Below are 11,136 nucleotides of genomic sequence, written 5' to 3'. Positions count from 1 at the left end.
AGAAAGAAAGAAAGAAAGAAAGAAAGAAAGAAAGAAAGAAAGAAAGAAAGAAAGAAAGAAAGAAAGAAAGAAAGAAAGAAAGAGGGAAGGAAAGAATCTCCTCAGGGACTACCCTGGGCTTGCGACAGTTGTGACTCAAAGCGCTGCCTTCTGAGCTAGGAATGAACTGGAAGCACCGCCATTCACTAGTGAGGCCATGATCTGGCTGCTCGACTCTCTCCCTCTGCCGTCCCCACCCTGAGCTCCAAGTCACTTCCTTTATCATGATGACTGCGTTGGACGTCTCTGCCATAACCCTCCGGCAAATCATGCAATGAGGGTTCACAGAACAGACTGTGTGAGCTCGAGGGAATCTTGACCATTTATCTTCTCAGCAGATACGCAGCTTCTATTTCATACTGGACTCTTGCTAAGCAACTGAGGATACAGCAATGAGGCAGATACAGTCCCTGCCCTCTTGAAGTTTACTATCTAGTAAATGGGTCATTCCAATAGCATACAATACACCCTGACAGGAGGACACTGGAGGGGTCACATAGCCAGACTAGGACCAGAGAGTATGGGAGAGAGTGACAGGGTAGGATTCCAGAAGAGTTTAGACGTCCAGCTTAGATGTCTAGTTTAGGTGTCATCTAAGAATAAGAGTGAACTAGATGAAGAGCAAGTAGCAGCAATGTTAGGCAGTGGCAGCCTTGACCCTGTGAGGCTGCAGGCGGTTTAGTACGCGTGTGCAACGCAGGGGTGGAAGCAGGAGCGAGGGGAAAGGAGAGACAGGACGCTCCACAGGAAAGGAGGGCCAGCTCACAAAAGTTACTTTATAACCGCCACAGTAAGAATCTGGTCTGCATCCTAAACTTCATGGAACACCATTGAAGAGTTTTAAGCAGGAGGCTAACAAGACTGCGTTTGCTTGGACAGATCACATTGGCTACAAGATTTGGAGGGGTGTGGTAAGCAGAAATGTGACCCACCCCCCCCAAGATGACTACATCCTAATCCCTGGAACCTACGAATATGCTACTTTACATGGCAAAAGAGATTTTGCAAGTCTTGTTAAGGATTTTGAGATGAAGCGTTTCTCCTGGATTAACCAGATGGACGCAATGCAATCACAAAGGTCCTTTAAAGTAGAAGGTGGGGACAGAAAAGAGGCAAAGGAGACTTTACTGTGGAAGCGTGGTCAGAGAGATGTCACATTGCTAACTTTGAAGATGGAGGAAGGCAGCCGTGAGCCAAGGAATGCGAAAAGCCTCTAGAATAGAGGAAAGGAAAGGAAATAGACTCTTCCCTAGAGCCTGCAGAAGGATGCAGCCCTGCTCACATCTTGATTTTAGCCCAGTGTCCTTCATTCTGACTTCTTACCTGCTGAACTAGAAGTAACAAAGTTGTATCGTTTTAAGACACTGGGTGTGTGGTAATTTCTTACAGAAGTAACAGAAAACAAATACAGGTTGTGATACTGCTCTAACAAAGACCTGAATATGGTAGAGGTTGTAGTGAGCTGAGATTGTGCCTGGGCAATAAGAGCAGAACTCGGCCTAAAAAAAAAAAAAAAAAAAAAATCCTTAGCCGGTGCCTTGGAACTGAACTTTGGGGAGAGGAAGGAAAAACACTGAAAAGCCTATATTGCCTCGAACAGACTGCCAGGAGAAATATGGATGCTAACAGCTTGGACAGTAGGACTCCAGAATCAGTGAGGAGCAGAGTCAAGAAAATATGGACCAATTTAGAGAGCAGGAACAGACTTGGAAGAAATATGGCTGTTAAAAGTGTGATGGGTGAGGGCCGAGAAGGAAATGGGGAATATGTTAAAGGAAACTGGAGGAAGGGGACCCTTGTTACATAGTGACAAAAAGCTTAGTCAGGCCGGGCACGGTGGCTCATGCCTGTAATCCCAGCACTTTGGGAGGCTGAATTGGGCAGATCATAAGGTCAGAAGTTCGAGACCAGCCTGGCCAACATAGTGAAATCTTGTCTCTACTAAAGACACAAAAGTTAGCTGGGCATGGTGGCAGGCGCCTGCAGTCTCAGCTATTCAGGAGGCTGAGGCAGGAGAATCACTTGAACCTGGGAGGCAGAGGTTGTGGTGAGCCGAGATTGTGCCATTGCACTCCAATCTGGGCAACAAGAGCAAAACTCTGTCTCGAAAAATAAAATAAAATAAAACAGAAATCTTAGCCAGTGCCTTGAAGATATGTGAAACACAGAACTTATAAACAATGAACTTGGGGCCAGGTGCAGTGGCTCATGCCTGTAATCCCAGCACTTTGGGAGGCCGAGGTAGATGGATCACCTGAGGTCAGGAGTTCGAGACTAGCCTGGCCAAACCTGGTGAAACCTCATCTCTTTAAAAATACAAAATTAGCTGGGCATGGTGGCAGGCACCTGAGGCTGAGGCAGGAGAATTGCTTGAACCCAGGAAGTGGAGGTTGCAAGTGAGCCAAGATCATGTCACTGCACTCCAGTCTGGGCAACAGAGTGAGGCCCTGTCTCAAAAAACAAAACAGCAACAACAACAACAAAAACCAATGAGCTTGGACAGTTAGCCAAGGAGATTTCCAGGCAAAGTGTTGAAGGATGTGGTCTGGTTTCTTCTTGCCCTTTACGGTAAAATGTGAGAGGAACGAATTCGAGAGAACCGTTAAACAAAAAATGAATCAGAACTTGATGATTGGGGGAATTTGCAGCCTATTCAGATTGCAAAATATGTTAAAGCGATGAAATTCACTGTCAGGAAAATGTGCTTTAGAGAAAAAGCCAAGGACGTGGCTGGACAACCTTTTGCTAATACCTCAGAAAGATCAAAAGGTCAGAGTATCACACCTGTAATCCCAACACTTTGGGAGGTTGAGATGGGAGGATTGCTTGAGCCCAGGAGCTCAAGATCAGCCTGGGGAAACAGAAGGAGACCTCATCTCTACAGATAACAAAAAATAAATTAGCTCGGTATGTGGTGTGTGCCTGTAGTCTCACCTCCCACTGAAGTGGGAGGATTATCTGAGCCTGGAGAGTCAAGACTGCAGTGAACTGTGATTGCACCACTGAATTCCAGCCAGGGCCACAGAGCAAGACCCTGTCAAAAAAAAAAAAACTTAGAGTATTCTGTCACATAACAGGTTTTTTGAAGAGATAGATTAAGTGCGAGACTCATATATCCCCTCAGCTACCTCAACAGAAGCCGGAAGTAGAAATGGGGTTATCAAGAGAAGATTTGCAAAGAAGTATTTTGTATAATGGACTGACATACGTAAGAGAGCCACAGGGTTCTTGAGAATTTTATACCAGCAGAAACACTGGAGCTTGGACTGAACTGGATAGAGAGGGTATAAAATGAAAGAAGGCTATAAGATCCCCCAAATTCTACGGACAGGAAACAAGTTGATAAAACCACCCAGCTGTAAGCATGTGCTGAACTTTTCATGAAAAAAGGAGGGTGACTCAGGAGGAGGAGCTGTGAGCCCAGAGGGCAGAGACTTGAGCCACAAAGTATTATTTTCAGGACTTGAAACTTAATGGAGTTTGTCAAAGTTAATTTTGAAATTGCTTGGGACTGTGACCCTTCTATTTCTTCCTTTCTCTCTTTTTACATGGAAACATCTATAAGTGCTGTCCTATGCTAGACCTAGTATTATATTTGAAGGCAGAAGCATATTTTTTAGTTTTACAAGTCCACAGATGGAGAGAAACTTTGCCCCAGGATAGATTATACTAAGTCTCATCCAATACCTAATTTAAATGATTTCAATGATAAATTTGAAACTCTTGAGCTAATGACATTTAAATGAGACATTGAACTTTGAGTTGATACTTCAATGGGCTGAGACTTTCAGGGACCTTGGATTTTGTATGTGAGACAGGTAGGAATGCTGAGGCCAGAGAATGGTCTGTGGTGGGCAGAATAATGACCTGCCAAAGATGCCTCCAGAACCTGTGAATCTGTTACATTACATGGCCAAATGGACTTTGAAGAATTGATTAACTTAAAGATCATGAGACAGGGAGATCATCCTACATTACCTGGTGGGCCCAATATAATCACAAGGGTCCTTAAAAGTGGAAGGGGGTGCCAGGCGCAGTGGCTCACACCTGTAATCCCAGCTCTTTGGGAGGCCGAGGCAGGCGAATCACTTGAGGTCAGGAGTTCAAGACCAGCCTGACCAACATGGTGAAAACCCATCTCTATTAAAAATACAAAATTAGCCGGACATGGTGGCACGGGCCTGTAATCTCAGCTATTCAGGAGGCTGAGGCAGGGGAATCACTTGAACCTTGGAGGCAGAGGTGGCAGTGAGCCAAGATCGCACCATTGTACTTCAGCATGGACAACAAGAGTGAAACTCCGTCTCAAAAAAAAAAAAAAAAGTGGAAGGGGAAGACAGAAGGGAGCAGCACAGGGAGATTTTACTATAGTGTGGTCAGTAAGACATAACTTTGTTGAAGATGGAAGAAGGGGAAACAAAAAAACATGGGAAGCCTCTAGAAGGTGGGAAAGGCTGGGCAATGAATAATCTCCTAGAGTCTCCAGAAAGGAACACAGAGGGCAAACAGTGGGGCGAAACCGGAAGCAAGGAGTTAAATTAAGAGGCAGTTGCAATATTCCAAGCGAAGGATGGTATGCTGAGTGAGGTAGGTGCAGTGGGAATGGAGAGAGGTGGATGGATTAAACATCTATGAAGTACAGTCACTCGGATATGGTGATAATATCCGCATCCTCCTCTGAGAGGAGAGAGGGAAGGCTAGTCTCCAGGATGACATCCATAGTTTTGACTTATGCAATAAGGCAGAGGGTGGAACCACTGGCTGTGTAGGCCACACAGGAAGAGGAACAGGTTTGTGGGCAAGACGATAATTTCATTTGGGGCATGTCAAGTTGGTGGTGCCTGTGGAACATCCAAGAAGCAGTTGGATAAGTAGGTCTGAGACTCGGGACAAAATATAGATGGTAGTTAAAGTCAACCTGATGGATAAGATGGCCCAGGAAGAGTGTGAAGAATAAGAAGACGGGGTGGGACCTTGCAGAGTGCTAAGTGCAGAGAAAAGAACCTACGAGCGGCCTGAGAAAGAACAGCTGGAGAGATAGGAGGAAAGCCGGGAGCATGTAGTTCATGTAAGCTGACACTAAAGCTTATCAGTGTTGGACCAGACTGGGAGGGAATCAGATGCAGCAAGTGGAAGGTCAGATGAAACCAGGGCCAAAATTGGCAGTTCCGAGGAGTTTGGAGGAGCTCTATTCTGGCTGGAGGGAGAAGCACATGTGGGGAGCTGATGGTTGGTATTTTCTGCCCAGGCATATGAGGCCAGCCAGAGTCCAGGTGCGCAAACCTTAGGACTCCGGCTCAGCCCAGAATGGGCAGCTGTTCCCAGCAAGAGCTCCAGGTCCTCTCATTGTGCTGTAATTAAGAGAAGCAGCCCCTGCCCCGACTTGCTTCACAGGACTGACCAGCTGTGTTTGCTCTTCTCTGGCAGGGAAGGGGGGTCATCTGTCACCTACTCTGTTTTCTGAACAGTCATCCCACTCCCTGCCTTTCTTACAAAGTTCCTCCTGCCAGTTAGCCGGTGTGGTAGCGTGCGCCTGTAATCCCAACTACTTGGGAGGCTGAGGCAGGAGGATCACTTGAAACCAGAAGGCGGAGGTTGCAGTGAGCCGAGATTGCACCACTGCACTCCAGCCTGGGCAAAAGAGCAAAACTCCCTCTCAAACAAACAAACACACAACAACAACAACAGAAGTTCCTTCTGCCCAAAACAAATATTTAAAGCATCTGGGTACTGTGCTAAGTACTTCATGGCCATCAAGAGGCACTGATATTCTCCCCATCTTACAAATGAGGAAACTGAGGCTTAAAGAGATGAAATGACTTACCCAAGGTCACACAATCAGTATGTGGTAGAACCAGGATACAAGTCTAGCTGAATCCAAATTCTAAGCTCTAATTACCCAGAAACCACGATTGCTCCCTCTCTGGGCTCCCGCAGTGCTTTATCTGCCTCTATTCCGGTTTCATCTCGCTAGGAGCTACTGGAGAAAGGGGCTTTTAATTCAACTTGTCAAGCTGTCAACATGGTGTGCTGCCGCAGAGGACCACTAGGTGCCGCCAGAGCACCAGCAAGCCTGATGGACTGACCTGGAGTGGGACTACAGGAGCAACTGGTGGAGAAGGGAGCTGGGCCTTTTCTTCCTGCATTCCAGCCCACCCCTCCTTCCTATTGGAGGTGGGAAGAAAGGTTTGGGAGATTAGAAGGTTAGAAATTAGAGATTTGGCCTGGCGCGGTGACTCTCGCCCATAATCCCAACACTTTGGCGGGGCTGAAGCAGGTGGATCACATGAGGCCTAGAATTCAAGATCAGGCTGGCCAACATGGTGAAACCCCATCTCTACTGAAAATACAAAAATTAGCCGGGTGCGGTGGTGCAGATCTATAATCCCAGCTACTGAGGAGGCTGAGGCACGAGCTGAGGCTTGAACTCAGGAGGCAGAGGTTGCGGTGAGCTAAGATCATGCCGCTGCCCTCCAGCCTGGGCGACAGTCAGACCCTGTCTCAAAAATAAATAAGTTAATTAACTAATTGGGGTGGGGAGGATGGGGAAGGGTCGGGAGAGAGAAAAAAAATTAACTAATTAATTAATTTAGAGATCGGAGGAGTGCAAACTGGAGCAGCCCAGAGCACAAGTCAAACAGAAGGTCCTAAGACTTCTCTGAGAAAAGCTAGAACCAGCAAAATAAAATCTTGTGGCAAACGTTGCCAGGTTGGGTCTTAGCCCCACTCCTCTCTGTCCTCTCTTTTTGTGCAAATACTAAAATGCACAAACCTATGCTGTGGCCTTAGCGGAAAACGGGGAAATGTGAATTACTGCAACCTATACAGAGCTAGAAACTGGGAAAACAGGTGTGTGTCCTTGGGGAAATCAGTTCATGCCTCTAAGCTTCAGTCTTCTTGTAAATAAAATGAGGATAGGCTGGGCACAGTGGCTCATGCCTGTAATCCCAGCACTTTGGGAGGCCAAGGTGTTCAAGACCAGCCTGGACAACATAGTGAGACCCCATCTCTATTAAAATAAATAAATAAAGTGAGGATAATCAAGGGAACTGCCTCATTGAGTGGTTGTTAGGCGTTAAAGATAAAATGCATGTAACACACAAATATAATATCTGCCATATAGCAAGTGCTTAATAAATATTATTATAAATACACAACAATAATAAATATTTAAATGATAAACATTATTATTGTATTTGTCAGGATTCTCCAGAGAAACAGAACCAATAGGATATACATAGATACATAAGAGGAAATTTATTATGGGCGTTGGCTCGTGTGATTACAAAGGACAAGAAGTCCAATGATCAACTATCTGCAAGACAAGAACCAGGAAAGCCGGTCATGTAATTTAGTCCCCAGTGGAAAGCCTGAGAGTGGGGCTGGGAGGGAAACTGGTTCAAGAATCAGGAGCTCTGATGTCCAAGGGAAGGAGAAAACAGGTATCCCAGCTCACGGACAGAGAGAATTCACCCTCCCTAGCCTTTTATTCAAGCCCTCAATGGACTGGATGCTTCCCACGCACACAGATGAAGGCGGATCTTCTTTGCTCTCAGCCTACTGATTCAAATGTTAACTCTTCCAGAAACACCCTCAAAGACACACCCAGAAACAATGTTTTACCAACCAATATCCCTTAGCCCAGTCAAGATGACATACAAAATCAGTACACAAAATTAATGATCACTGCCAGGGGCTGTCACTCACGCCTACAATCCCAGCACTTTGGGAGGCCAAGGCAGTTGGATCACCTGAAGTCAGGAGTTCAAGACCAGCCTGGCCAACATGGTGAAACCCGACCTCTACTAAAAATACAAAAATTACCCAGGTGTGGTGGCATGTGCCTGTAGTCCCAGCTACTTGCGAGGCTGAAGCAGAGAATCGCTTGAACTCAGGAGGTGGAGGTTGCAGTGAGCAGAGATCGTGCCACTGCCCTCCAGCCTGGGCAACAGAGAGAGATTCAGTCGCAAAACAATAATAGCAATAATAACAATAGTAAATGGTAGTTCTTAGCTGCCATCTTCATACATTATTTATTTATCTTCTCACACTGCAGCCTGACACATAATGTTCTCAACAAATATTTGTAGGATAAAAAAAATAAAAATAGTTTGCAGTCATGTTCTCTGGGTTAATCCAGCTTGTTGCTCTTGAAGAGACTTTCTGGAGGTGATCTCTTTAAGTATCAACGGGAGCTTGCTAAGGATAATTGCACTTCTATAGTAAACAGAACAGCACTAGATACAGAGAAAGTGTTCGGTACACACCTGTAGTCCCAGCTACTCAGGGTCCTGAAGCAGGAGGTTTGCTTGAGCCCAGGAGTTCCAGTCTGGCCTGAGCAACATAGCGAGATCCTGTCTCTTTAAAACAAAATCTAAGAACTTCTGCAATTGGGGAGCACAGGGGATGAATCAGGTTCAGTTTCTGGTCAAATATTTCTCAATGACTACAACTTAAAATTGCATTGAAAGAAAAGAAATCCTGAGTTAATTCTGATGAAAGGAAATAGAAGGGACATTTATATTCCTCGTATCTTTTGCTCTAGTCCCTAGGAGGCTGTGTCCAGGCTCTGTGCGTTGTTCCTTGGGAGAAGGGATGAGGCTGGGGAGGGTGCAGTTTCTACGCTCCCTCCTGGTCCAAGACCTGGCCTCTTAGGTCCTCACTTTCAGGCTTGCTCCTGCAGAAGAAATTACTATGGTAGGTGAGGCAAAAACAGGCATTTAAGTTGCTTTTTTAGTGTCCTTGATATAATCTTAAACTCTTTGCACTAATAGGTTTTCTCATTTGAAACCATTCTTTCCTGGTATAAAACCAAAGTAGTCATGACGTATCTTTTAATAGATTACTATATTCAATCTGTTAATTTTTTTTTTTTAGACGGAGTCTTGCTCTGTCACCCAGGCAAGATTGCAGTGGTGCAATCTTGGCTTACCACAACCTCTGCCTCCCAGGTTCAAGCAATTCTCTTGCCTCAGCCTCCTGAGTAGCTGGGATTATAGGCACTGCCACCACGCCTGGCTAATTTTTGTAGTTTTAGTAGAGACGGGGTTTCGCCATGTTGGCCAGGCGGCTGGTCTTGAACTCCTGACCTCAGGAGATCCACCCACCTTGGCCTCCCAAAGTGCTGGAATTATAGGCATAAGCCACTGCACCTGGCCTATTTTTTATTTTTATTTATTTTTTTTAGACAGAGTCTCGCAATCTTCCTCACTGCAACCTCTGCCTCCCAGGTTCAAGCAATTCTCCTGTCTCAGCCTCCTGAGTAGCTGGGACTACAGGTGTGTGCCACCATGCAAGATAATTTTTGTATTTTTGGAAGAGACAGGGCTTCACCATGTTGGCCAGGCTGGTCTTGAACTCCTGACCTCAGGTGATCCACCTGCCTCAGCCTCCCAAAGTGCTAGGATCACAGGCATGAGCCACTGCACTCAGCCCAATCTGTTAATATTTTATATGGGATTTTTGCATCTATGTTCATAAGATAGATTGGCTTTTAATATTCCTTTCTCTTACTGCTCATCACTAATTTGGGTATCAAGTTTATATCAGCCCCATAAATGAGTTTGAAAATGTTCTTTATTTTTCTATTCTCTCAAAAGTTTGTAGAATATTTAATTAGATATTCTTTTAAATGTTTCATAGAGCTTGTCTTATTGATTTGTAAGAGCTCTTTGTATGTTTTCAATATTAATTATTTGTCTGGTAATGGATATTGTGAATATTTCTTTTCCGGCTTTTATCTATAATTTTTATTGTAAAAACATTTTAAAAGTGTGACAAAATCAACTTTAAGCATTTTTTTCTTATCTATTTTAGGTTTTGTGTACTGCCCAGAAATGTTTTTCATGCCAAAAAATTATTTTTAAAATTTCGTTTAGGCCTTTTGTAATTTACTATTTTAATATTTAGGCTCTCAATTAATTTGTTCAAGAATATAGTTTGGGCATGTTGATATAGAAATTTGACTTGAATTTTTTTCTGAATATATGACCAATTACCTCAACATTCAGTCTACCCTTTTGTCACTGCTCTTGAATTTAACCTTTATCATAAACTAAATATATATACTTTCATCATAGATTTAAAATATTATATATACATCTATGTTGCCCAGTCTTGAAATCTTGGGCTCAAGGGAACCTCCCACCTCAGCCTCCCAAAGTGCTGGGATTATAAGTTTGAGCCACCATGCCTGGCCATTTGTTTTTCATGTTTTTATTCTTTTTTTTTTTTTTTTTTTAATACTTACCAAGCTATTCAAATGACCTAATTTCTATTGAGGGAATTTTGGTTGTTTGTGCTTTTCTTTTTTTTTTTTTTTTCCTTATTTTTTGTGTTTTTTCTGTCACCCAGGCTAGGATGCTATGGCTCAATCACAGCTAGCTCACTGCAGCCTCAAACTCCCAAGCTCAAGTGATCCTTGCACCTCTGCCTCTCAAGTAGCTGGGAGACACCACTGCATCCTGATAATCTTTTTTCTTTTTGTAGAGACAAGGGTCTCACTCTGTTGCTTTGGCTGTTCTTGAATTCCTAACCTCAAGTGATTCTCCTGCCTCAGCTTTCCATAGTACTGAGATTACAGGTATGAGCCACCACACCTGGCCAACATGGAGTTTTCTTATACAGAAATGTAGATATATGGCTCGCCACTTATTCAGAGTCTCCCTGTGCCTTAAGAGTCCTATGCACTAAGTGCATACTGAGGAGGCTGAAGTGGGAGGATTGCTTGCGCCTGGGAGGTCAAGGCTGCAGTGAGCTGAGATGGTGCCACTGCCCTCCAGCCTGTCTCCAAAAACCAACAAACAAACACCTGTATGCAACTGGCTGGAACCTCCAGTCCAGCTCTTGTGGTCCAAAGCCTTACCTAAAATGTTTCTTGACTGGCTCCAGTTTTAAGCTTCAGCTACCACTGGATTGGTTCAGTTTATAACCCCAAGGGTGGTAGGATGTATTTTCCAAAGATGATTGCACCAATAAAAATTGTATCCCCAGGCTGGGTACAGTGGCCCACACCTGTAATCCCAGCACCTTGGGAGTCCAAGGCAGAAGGATTGCCTGAGCCCAGGAGTTCAAGACAATCTGGGAGACATGGCAAGA

The sequence above is a fragment of the Sapajus apella genome, unplaced genomic scaffold, assembly GCF_009761245.1.
Source record: "Sapajus apella isolate SASKATOON/1434 unplaced genomic scaffold, GSC_monkey_1.0 scaffold62, whole genome shotgun sequence".
Taxonomy (NCBI): Eukaryota; Metazoa; Chordata; class Mammalia; order Primates; family Cebidae; genus Sapajus; species Sapajus apella.
Note: the sequence above shows the minus strand (reverse complement) of the source record.